The sequence below is a fragment of the Asparagus officinalis genome, chromosome 8, assembly GCF_001876935.1.
Source record: "Asparagus officinalis chromosome 8, Aspof.V1, whole genome shotgun sequence".
Classification (NCBI taxonomy): Eukaryota; Viridiplantae; Streptophyta; class Magnoliopsida; order Asparagales; family Asparagaceae; genus Asparagus; species Asparagus officinalis.
The window spans coordinates 79,005,812-79,017,356 of record NC_033801.1 but is presented as its reverse complement, the minus strand read 5'-3'; positions in this window follow the sequence as shown (position 1 = coordinate 79,017,356).

Sequence of the window (11,545 nt, the reverse complement as noted above, 5' to 3'; positions counted from 1 at the left end):
AATTAGTAAATAGGGAAATTCAAGCGTACTAAAATGATTAATAAACTCTAAAAATAAGCACTAATAATAAGTCCAAGATTTTCGACGTTATGCCTAGAGCATGAGGACTCAAGGAGAACGGTGAAAGAGGAAAATACTTTTTGGGCACTGTATTTGGTCTTTTTGATTCTATATGTCTTTTTGATTGTACCAGTTGAGATGTACACGTAATTAAATATTATGATTATTTAAATTGATAAAAATAGAGTTAAAATAAAAAAATTTGGGTTGATCATCAACTTAATAATCTTTCTCAAATAAAATATTATCATTGTTTTTTTAACCCAGATTGTGGTGAGGTGATCTACCATTTTTGAGTTATAAATACATTAATCTATTACAACATCTCTACTTATTAGTATCTTAAAGTTTTTAAAAAATGATTGATCATTCAATTCGCAAAGAAAATTTACTTGCAATATGTCCATTCAATTTTTAGTTGTGGTTTGACTTATATTCACGCTAATTTTAGTTATTGTTTCGCTCATATTTATATTATCTAATATTCTCATTCAATTTTATAGCTCATTCTTTGTATCATAAAAGTAAAACTGAAAATATGAAGAATTATTTTTTGTGAAATTAGAGCAAGGAGATTATGATATATTTTGCTTTTAAATATTTAAAAATTGATGCAATGTCCCTATCAAATCTTATCCCAAACGATGTAGATGAAAAATGCTATTTATAACTCACTTGCTTAGGACCATTAAATTGTATATAAGACACATAATTCATCTGGAATATCCACATCTGCTAAGTGAATTTTGTTGTTGTGAGAGCAACATGTTAATGACTCATATTCAAACTTTTTTGCTCTATAAAAGACACAATAATTTAGAGTACGTAGCTTATATATCGTAAAGAACATATTGGTTCATGAAGACTTTCCCTAATAACGATATTATTACAATGATATTACTATTCAATATTAAATTAATTTTATTATATAAGATTTTATGACCCTTTTTAATAAATTATAAAGTATATATATAGAAACCTCGATGCTTATAGTCAGTAGTTAGGCTTCACAAAATAGGTTAACTTTACATTATAGTTTGCTATTTGTAGTACTATTGACAATGTCATTATCTTTCCTCTTTTTAATTATTCATATTTGTCAGTAGTTAGGAAAAAAATTTCATGCTCAACATTACACTGAAAGCACAATAAAAATTTAGAAATCTACAAAACAAACACCCTCAAAAGTTTTAAAAACTATAAAAATACCCTAAATTTTTATAATTTATAAATACACAAAACTATTAAACATTACATTGAAATTAAGGAATTACAAAAAAATCATTAAATATTTCAAACTTTGGAGGGGTAATTTACAATGTACTAAATTTTAAGAGTATTTTTTGTAAATTTTAAATGTAATAGATTTTCAATTAGTTATGTTCATTTCAAAAAAGTTATGTGTAATGTTGAGCATGAAATTTTTTTCCTAAACTTATACTTTTAAAAGTTGTATGATATTGTTTGCAAAAAATTAATTTTCTAGGGGTTGTTAGTAATTTTACATATTCATTTTAGTATCTACAGGTTAGAAATTCTCATGATGTTTATTTTATAAATTATAATTTTTAGAGGTTTTTTGCAACTTTTTAAACTTATAGGCATTTTTACATATTGTAAATTGTTTATAGACTATTTATAATTCCTATGCTTTCAATTTACAAATTAATTTGAAATTCTCAAGGTGTTTTTGTAAATTTTAAATTTTAAATGTTTGTTGTAAATTTTGAAAATTTAAGGGTGTTTTTTATAAATTATAAATTATATAGGAGATATTTGTAATTCCTATATTTTCAATATACTGTTAGGTTGGAAATTATCAGAATTTTTATAAATTTTATAATTTTAAAGGTTTTATTTTGCAATTTGTAAAAAGTTCAGAGTGTGTATTGCAAATTATATAATTTTTTGGGGTTGTTTATGTTATTTGTAGATTTTTAATGTGTTTATAGGTTTGAAATTTCCAATGTATTTTTTAAAAATTTTGAATTTTTAGGGGTATTGTTATAAATTTTAAAACTTACAAAATATTTTCTCCAAAGTAAAAAACTTTTATTTTCTAGCTAGCATATATTTTTTAGATTTCTCACTGAATTGAAATAAGTAAACATTTGTAATTTTCAAGATGCCCAATAAAATTTTAAATATGTAGGGGTGTTTTGCAATTTAAAAAACTTGGTGAATATTTTTTACAAAGTCCAAAAACTTTTAGGTGACGGCTAGCATATATCTTTTAGATTTTTCTACGAACTGAAATAAATTAAGGATTTAAATTATATGAAACGTATCTCTTTTATCCAATAACATGTTAAGTTTCATTGTGAATAGAATAAATCATTTAGTTACCAATTCAAATAAGATATGATAATTAGAATAGATTAGGATGAAAATGTAATAATAAAAAAAAACTAAGGGTAATATTGATCATAGAAAGATTTTTCCGAACTCGTACTTTTAAATGGAATATGTTACAGAGTTTTTGGTGACGTTGCCTGGGCTTAGAATCATCGAATTGTTTCTAGGGGTTTCTCCTAGGCCCCCGACGCCCAAAAAAAGCCTCCATTAAGAGTTGTCCCTCTAACATACTTGGTATTTGACAACTAATTATCGAGGCAAAACCAAAAAAATTTGATTGAAAAGTGAGTCTATGAGTTTGATGGCAATAAAAGTTTGGTTAAAACTTAAAGGTGGTTGATATAATATTAAAAATCAATAGTTGTTTCTATAGAGTGCCCTAGTTTAAGGTGATTTCAAGGGGGGAGCCCTTAATTCTAATCTAAATGGGTGTGGCGTAGTAGTAAGAATACCATAAGAATCACTTCTATAAAAGTGGGGGAGGTTTACACAATAGTCGATATAATAGATACATTCCCAAACTAACCATCTTTAACTCCTTAACGATATAGATAGCCTATTTTATGGGTTATTGCTATATTCGTGAATGGTATAGGTCATATTATGCTATGGAATGTTCTAATAGAATCTCTACCCATTGTGTTCAATTTTTTTCTTATTATATTTCAAATCCACTAGATTTAAACTTTACAATTGCTAGTTTAATATTCTATTAATTCTGCTATGCACGCGATGAGTGCATTACATAATAAACGTGTACCTAAAAATCACTTTCCAAAATATGGGACCAATAGGTGGGACAAGTGAGGTGTCCCCCTCCTATTGGATAATGAGTTGGTCATCATTAATGATGACCAACTCATTATCCAATAGGAGGGGGACACCTCACTTGTCCCACCTATTGGTCCCATATTTTGGGTCCTTAAGGAATTTTTCATTTCTTTTCAGCTCGCATTTATGGCTGAGTTGTCATGCTTCAAATCCAATTGCTGAGACTCTCTGGCAAGATCGAGAAATTCAAACAATAATTCAAGGTGGACCAATCACGGTCTAAGAAGAACTCGTCCCTCTCATACGATAACAAGGTTGATCAACAACGTTAATTAGGCTGATTGTGTGATCAAATCAAATGTCATTAAAAGTTGCATGCCGTGTAGCTGCAGTGAGTCACGTACAGTGAAAGTTCCTTGGTTAATTAAAGTTTGTTTGAACCAGAGCTGTCCCCAAATAAATGACCTCCTCGGGAGAGCACTGGGCAAGCAAATGCAAAGGCACGCGTTTCATTTTCTTCTTTAGTTTACTTCGTCCAATAAGAAGAGGCCACTCTACAAAGGAATTGAATCTTTTGGATCGTTTTTTTTAGGGCTGGGCATATTCGGTTCGGTTCGGTTTTAAGCCCAATCCGCATCCAATCCGAATTTTTCGAATTCTCAAAACTCTCATCCAGATCCAGATTTTTTTCCCTTCATCCGAATATTCGGCCCAACCGAAATTCGGATCGGTTCGGTTCGGTTTCGGTTTTAGACTGAATTAATTCAATTTCACAAAAATCTGTCCACACCTGAATACCGTTGTACTTTTGGATACATGGGATATCTGTTCCAATTCGGTATGTCCTCCCTGTGATTCAGTTTTAAATCTAATATCCTGCACTGGGATACCAAAGACATACATTATGTGCTGGAGCGATTGTTAACAGTACTTTCATCTTTTTGCTTTTTATCTAAAGCCAAGTTACAGAAAAGAACATGTCAACGTATGTTTTGTACATTTTGGTTGAGAAAATAACATCAAAATTCAACATTTTCTTTCTGACCGCACTGAAACAAGCATATCTCCTAATAGTATTCTTAAAATCATCATCTTCCAAGGCTTTTCACATCAACATGGAGTGTGTTAATGAATTCTAAGTCAAGAAAGGCTCACAGTTAAGAACTTATGAGGATATAAAAAAGTCGGATGCTAATATGATTACATTACTCTATTAGTAGTTACTACATATCTGTCCAAGGCAATCATGGATAAAAGGCAAAGCTTGCCATAAGACTAATTGATGTAGTAACTACTTTCTTTGTTATGCAACTAGAGAGTATTTCATGACAAGAATCTACAAGAGAGGAAGATGACAAGACTTTACAAGTACTGAATCATCCCTACAGGAAGATAAATTAGAGACCCAAATTCAAACAAATTATACAACTCTTATGGTGAACTCTCGAATGAGTTATCACTTGGCTCTCAGGTGTAGACATGCCATTAAGGCTTGGATTGGTAGGAGGTACAAGGAGGAGGTACGGTTTTTTTCGGTATTTATATTAGAAAATTTGGTTCGGTTTTTTTTCGGGCGGTTCAAGGGTTCAAACCGGATCCAAACCGGTTTAATTCGGTTCGGGCGGTTTAGAGTCTTCTTCTCATCCATTTAATCCGGTTCGGTTAACCGGCCCGCTTTTTCGGGCGGTTTTTTCGGTTGAACCGAAACGATATCTTATCGATGTAAGATAGTCGTTCTTCTTGAAATCAAGTCAAAGCTCAATTTCAAGGATTGGCCGTAAGATCAGCACCTCTGCTCTCTCTCTGCCCTGGATTGCTCTGGATTGCTCTGAAGTACTCACAATGATCAGCCTCTGGATGCTCTCTGATCCTTTGATGAAGACCCTCTCTCTTTTTTAGAAGAATGCCCTCAAATGCTCTCTAATCAGCCCCCCCTGAAAAATAGCCTTCGGGGGGTATTTATAACCCTCTGGATAAACAGTGCTCGCGAGACAGCATTTGCTGTCTCGGCGGGCGAGACAGTGTTTGCTGTCTCGCTGGCCGAGACAGTGTTTGCTGTCTCGCCCAGCGAGACAGTAAATTTGCTAACAATCTGGCGACCACAGTGGGAGCCGCCGATCTCGCTGCCGAGATCGGAGCGTCGCAGCCGCGGATCTCAATCCCGGTCGTGGAGGAGGTCGAATACGAGTTCGACCAGCAGAAGTTCGAGGAATACCTGTCGTCCTCGTCCGGATCAACCTCCCCCCGCAAGTCCAAGAAACTTTCCTCCAGGAGAAAAACTCGTTGGTTTGAAGACGTTGAAAACACCAACGAAGATCTCGCCCCGCTAGATGCCAAAGTCGCATCGGGTGAGATTCCTCCAATTCCCCTGCCTTTTTGGATGATTTCCTCTTGAGCTGTATTTGGATATCTTTCAGCATTTTTTGACGCCTACAAATCTCTCTCTATTTTTCTCTCCCACTCTTCTATATGTGGAGTTATTTCTAATATGAATTTTTCCTGAAGAGTTTTGGGCCTATTTATAGCGACTTGGAAAACACTATTTTTAATTTTATACTATTTTTTATTTTACTGTGCCAACCTTTCGGTGTCCGCTTTCTACCTTCGGTGCATTTATTTTTGTGGGACCGCTATCTTTTTGTTTATTCACAATTGATGCTGTCCGCAATTGTGGCCCACAGTTTGGGCCGCCGAAGTTGAGGAAGCGGCGGTGGTTGTAGTCGGAGTTGACGAAGGTGATGTAGAAGCCTCGGGAGTGGAGGAGCTTGGATTAGGTGGATCATTGGAGTTACGTGGCCGTGTGATTGTTGGGGGGTTAGCATTTAGCACAGCATCTGGCCTTGAACTAGTCTGAGGGGAATCCATATTTTATTGCCCAGTCGTTGGGATATGTGACATGAGCTAAATAATAATCTTTAGGGTACGTAAGTTATACGAAACCCACATGAACTTTAAGGGTTTTGCAGGAAACCCCTATGAACTTTTAAAATTGCATTTAACCCTCAATTACTTTTTGGAATTACATGTAAACCCCCAATAACTTTTTGAGTTTGTAAATAACCCCCATGAATTAGAACCAAAAAACAACATAAAAGGGGATTTTGAAAGTTTTTGGAGGTTTATTGTAATTTACCTAAAATATACTTGGAGTTTTTTTGCAAAAGTTATTGGGGGTTTAATGCGAATTTGTAAGTTTATAGGGACTTTTTGCAAAACACTTAAAATTAGTGGGGAGTGTAATTTATCCTTATCTTTATATATTTTGAGCTAACTAAATATCGGAAAATCTCCCTTAGCTATAGACAATTGTCGGGTAACCTCTCGTAATGTTCAAAATATGAGTTAGGAGTTATCCAAAAATCCTTTTGATTTTAGGGGTTGTTTGGTTCGTTTCTTAGATATAGGGAAATGCATTTTTATGTACAAAAACACAAGTTTTGAGTTTTTCAAACTTTTCCAAGAAATAGATTGTTTCTCTTTGGTTCGCACAAAAAAATGATGGGAAACCAATGTATTTATTTTTCTTGTGTTTGGTTCGCATGGAAAAAAAGGAAAAACTTTTGTTTATATGACAAAAAGCCGACGTGACTGCAGTTTTCGTCGATTTCACGAGTTTGAGGAAGGAATTGGGGGAGAGAAAAAATCTGATGTGGCGGCGATTTTCACCGAGTTTCCCTTCTTCAACACTAGCGAACCAAAGATGGGAAAAAACCCGACGGAAAGCTTATATCCTATGTGGTCACGAAAAATCTGATGTGGAGGCGGTGTAAAACTTTTCCACCGAGTTAAAAAACAAACCGAACGGCCCTTTAAGAGAAACCTTCTAAAATTGTGAACCATATTTCTTTTCTCGGAAAAAAATTTGTCATGCATAATTGTGCTCATCCATGTAAAAATTGACGTGCCTCATGTTGCGCGCAGCGGAAATTTCGGCAGCACTTCGGCAGCACAACAAGAGAGTCAGGTCGCAATAAGAATTCTTGTTTCTCAAAGAGAACAAGAATCTGAAGCCTAATATCCCATCAAAGTGGGATATTAGCTCTTCCTCTCGTCAGCTCTAGGACTGCGCGTCGAGGGAACCTAAAAGCTATTACAAATCACACAAATAGCAGTACAACCAATTTTTACGTGGTTCGGCAAATTGCCTACGTCTACGGGGCAAGGAAGGGGAGATCTACTAATAGAGGGAGAGAATACAACTAGGGTTTACAATCACTCACAATCTAAACCCTCAAACAAACTCTCTCAAATCTCTCACAAACTCTCTCTACAAAAGGGATGCACAAAAAACCTAAAAGAAAAACCTCTTCTTTTCTTTTGCACCGCAGCAGAAAATCTCATGCTCTCAAATTCTTTGCCGTAGCCGCAAAACACAAAAAAAACTCTGCACCTGTTCCGCAGCCGCACAAAGGAAAACCAACAAATTAACCTCCTGCACACAGCATGAAGCCTCTGTTTTTGCACCTGCAGCCGCAAAAATTTCCCACGAAACAAATCCTTGCACACAACCCTAGGGGAACTGCACAAAAGGTATTTATATATTTATTTTCCTTCGTTCGTGGGCCGCCCGCACCACATCCGATTTCTTCACGCGTAAACAAAACCGAGTCGGTTTTGTATTCTCTGCTTCGTATGCGGACATAATAGTCACGTGGGTGGGGGCCCACGTCTGCTCACAATTCTCCACCTCGGTAAAGTTTTTTTTTCAAAACTGAGCCGACACCAAAGCAATCAAATGTCTCACTTGTTGTGTCCAGTATGAACTCAATCCACAACAAGTCGAGAACCCGAACGAGAGTCCAAACAATCTCACCCCCATCAACTAATCCCCCCCATCAAAATCAACTAATCCAAATCGGCTGCATCTGAAAGACTGCCTACGTATCCTCTTGCCCAAGGAATCAAGCCGAACGTAGTTCATCCAAATGGCTGCCAATGGCCTCAACAATCACGAATGTGCAACAAGTTTCGACAATGATCAAACTTGTTGCTCGGAACCACCTTAGTGAGCATATCCGCCGGATTATCCTTCGTGTGGACTTTCATAATTTCCACATCGCCATCTTCAAGAACATCCCGAACGAAGTGATAACGAACGTCAATGTGCTTCGTTCTCGCATGAAAAACCTGATTCTTCGCCAAATAGATAGCACTCATGCTATCACAATGAATAGTGACGGACCTCTGCGATATACCAAGTTCCTCCAAAAGTCCTCGAAGCCAAATAGCCTCCTTCACAGCCTCCGTAACTGTCATATACTCTGCCTCCGTCGTAGACAAAGCCACTGTAGACTGTAAGGTGCATCTCCAACACACCGGCACACGGGTCAAAGTGAACACATACCCCGTAGTAGACCGGCGTTTATCCAAATCCCCGGCATAATCCGAATCAACATAGCCAATGCACAACTGCCCACCTCAAATTCTGCCCTTCTTCTTGTCTCTGCCGATCTCCATCCCTAGAATGCGCTTCGCCTCACCCAAGTCTTTCATCTCAAACTCATTTGATAGTTGAACTTTCAACTCATCTATAGCCGACCTGGAAGTAGAGGCAACCAACATGTCATCGACATAAAGTAACAAATAGATGTACGCACCTCCTTTCAACTTGCGAAAATATACGCAAGGATCAAACTGGCTCCGAGTGTACGAATGACCAATCATAAAACCATCAAATCGCCTATACCACTGTCGAGGAGACTGTTTCAAACCGTATAGCGATTTCTTCAATCTGCAAACTAATTTTTCCTTCCCTGCAGCTCGGAATCTCAATGGCTGAGTCATATATATTTCTTCATCAAGATCACCATGAAGAAATACCGTCTTTACATCCAACTGATCTAACTCCAAACCATACTGTGCCACCAAAGCTAGCAAAATCCGAATCGAAGAGTGCTTCACCACCGGAGAGAAAACCTCATTATAATCTATTCCTTCCTCCTGTGCATAGCCCTTCGCAACCAACCTAGCCTTGAATCTCAACGGAGTGCCTTCAATGCCCTCCTTCTTCGTGTATACCCACTTGCAACCAATTGTCTTCCACCCCTTTGGAAGCTCAACAAGCTCCTATGTATCGTTCTTATGAAGAGATTCCATCTCCTCCTGCATAGCCACCTGCCACGAATCAGCCTCCGAACTCTGCTCGGCCTCTCTGAATGTAGTAGGCACTAACTCATCGATATTCTCTACCGGAAGTGCATACGCAACTGTGTTGGCATACCGTGCTGGCATATGTATGTTTCTCCTCTGTCTCCGAACCGCAATAGGATCCTGAACCTGAGCTGTCGGTTCTTGATCCTGCACATTTGTACTCGTATCCTCCGTGTCACCGTCGTGCTCGCCTGGCGTCACCTCACCGAATACCTTGAGCTGGTCATAGTCATGTGCTGGCTTTCCCGACCACATCTCCATAGGGGTTTTCCCCTCAATCGCAGATGAAGGCAGCCTATTAATGAGGTGGCTCGCATATGTAAGTGCCTCAGCCCAAAAGATCTTCTCCAAACCACTCTGCGACAATAAGCATCGGATCTTCTCCAGTAAAGACCGATTCAACCTCTCTGCCACCCCATTTTGCTGCGGTGTATGACTAACTGTGAAGTGTCTCTCTATGCCCTCGTCTCGACATAGCTGCTGAAAGGGGTCAGAAGTATACTCACCACCGTTGTCGGATCGCAACGTCTTGATCTTTCTCCCAGTCTGCAGTTCCAATCTCTTCTTCCACTCCACAAACAAATCTAGGACTTCACTCTTCTTCGTCATGGTGTACACCCAACAACGCCTAGAATAGTCATCTACAAAAGTGACGAACCAATGTCGACCACCAAGTGATGCAGTCTTGGTGGGACCCCAAACGTCTGTGTGCACGTAATCCAGGATGCCCCTCGTCTGATGAATGGCAGTCCCGAACTTCACCTTCGTCTTCTTGCCAAGAACACAGTGCTCACAGAACTCAATCTTCCCACTCTTGGCTCCCTTCAATAGCCCCTGCTTGCACAATGCCTACAATGACTTTTCACCTGTGTGCCCCAATCTATAGTGCCAAAGTCTGCTCATGTCCGCTTCTGAAATAGCCGAAGCAACCTGGCCAATCTCGGTGCTTCCCTTCAGATAATACAAATTCCGATTGCGGACTTCCCTCATCACCACCAATGATCCCTTAGTAGCCTTCGCTACAGCGTTTTCGAAAGTCACCTTGAATCCCTTCGCCTCCAAAGCTCCAACTGAGATAAGATTTTTCTTCAGTTGAGGAACAAATCTCACCTCCTTCAACTCACGGACTACTCCATCGTGCATCCTAATCCGTACGGCACCTATCCCACAAACGCCACAGGATTGATCATTTCCCATGACAACAACGCCCCCGTCGACTTTCTCAAAAGATGCAAACCAGTCTCGCCTAGGGGTCACATGAAAAGTAGCGCCGGAATCAAGCATCCAATCTGATGCATCCACATGGATCACCTCCGGAGTAATTAGTAGAGAAAATCACGAATCATCGGAATCATCGCCTTTCACAATATTCACCTCATTGGCCTTCGGGTCCTTTTTCTTACCATTCTCCTTCTCCTTGAGCTTCGGGCACTCTCTCTTCCAATGTCCCTGCTCCTTGCAGAATGCACATTGGTTCTTTGCTAATTGGTGGCGGCTTCTTGACTTTGACCTTCCTGTATTACCACCTTTTGGATATGGGCTTCTACCTCTCGTCGACAAGGCCTCGCCTGAAGTGCTAGCACGGGAAGTCTCCTTGTCCTTCCTCCTCAAATCATAATTGGTCAAAGCGTTAGTCACTTCACTATAGCTGATAGAAGATCTCCCGTTCAACAAAGTGAGCACGAATGTATCATACTCCTCATCGGGTAAGGAGCCCAACAAAATAATCGCCTTGTACTCATCCGATATCTTCTCATCAACATTCGTCAAGTCCGACAACAACTTAGTGTAGTTGTTTACATGAGTCGCTAGCGAGGTGCCTCTGGACATCTGAAATCTGAAGAGTCTTCGCAGCAAGTGCAACCTGTTCTCAACACTCTTTGTGAGATACTTATTGTTGAGAATTTCCCACATCTTCATTGCAGACGTCACCCCAATCACATCATATTTCAGTTCCTGTTCCAAACAGACCTGATCACCCCACACGCGTTCCTATTCATCTTATCCCATACTGCCTCTTCATATTTAGGTGGCATCTCGTGGACCATGATGGTCTCTTCTAAATTCTGAGCATTGAGCGCATCCTGTACGTCGCTCATCCACAAACCAAAGTTAATTTTACCGTCATACTTCACCACTAGGGCTGTCCAAAACAGCCCGCGGCCCGGCCCGGCCTCGGCCCGGAAACCCGGGCCAAGTCCGGGCTTCG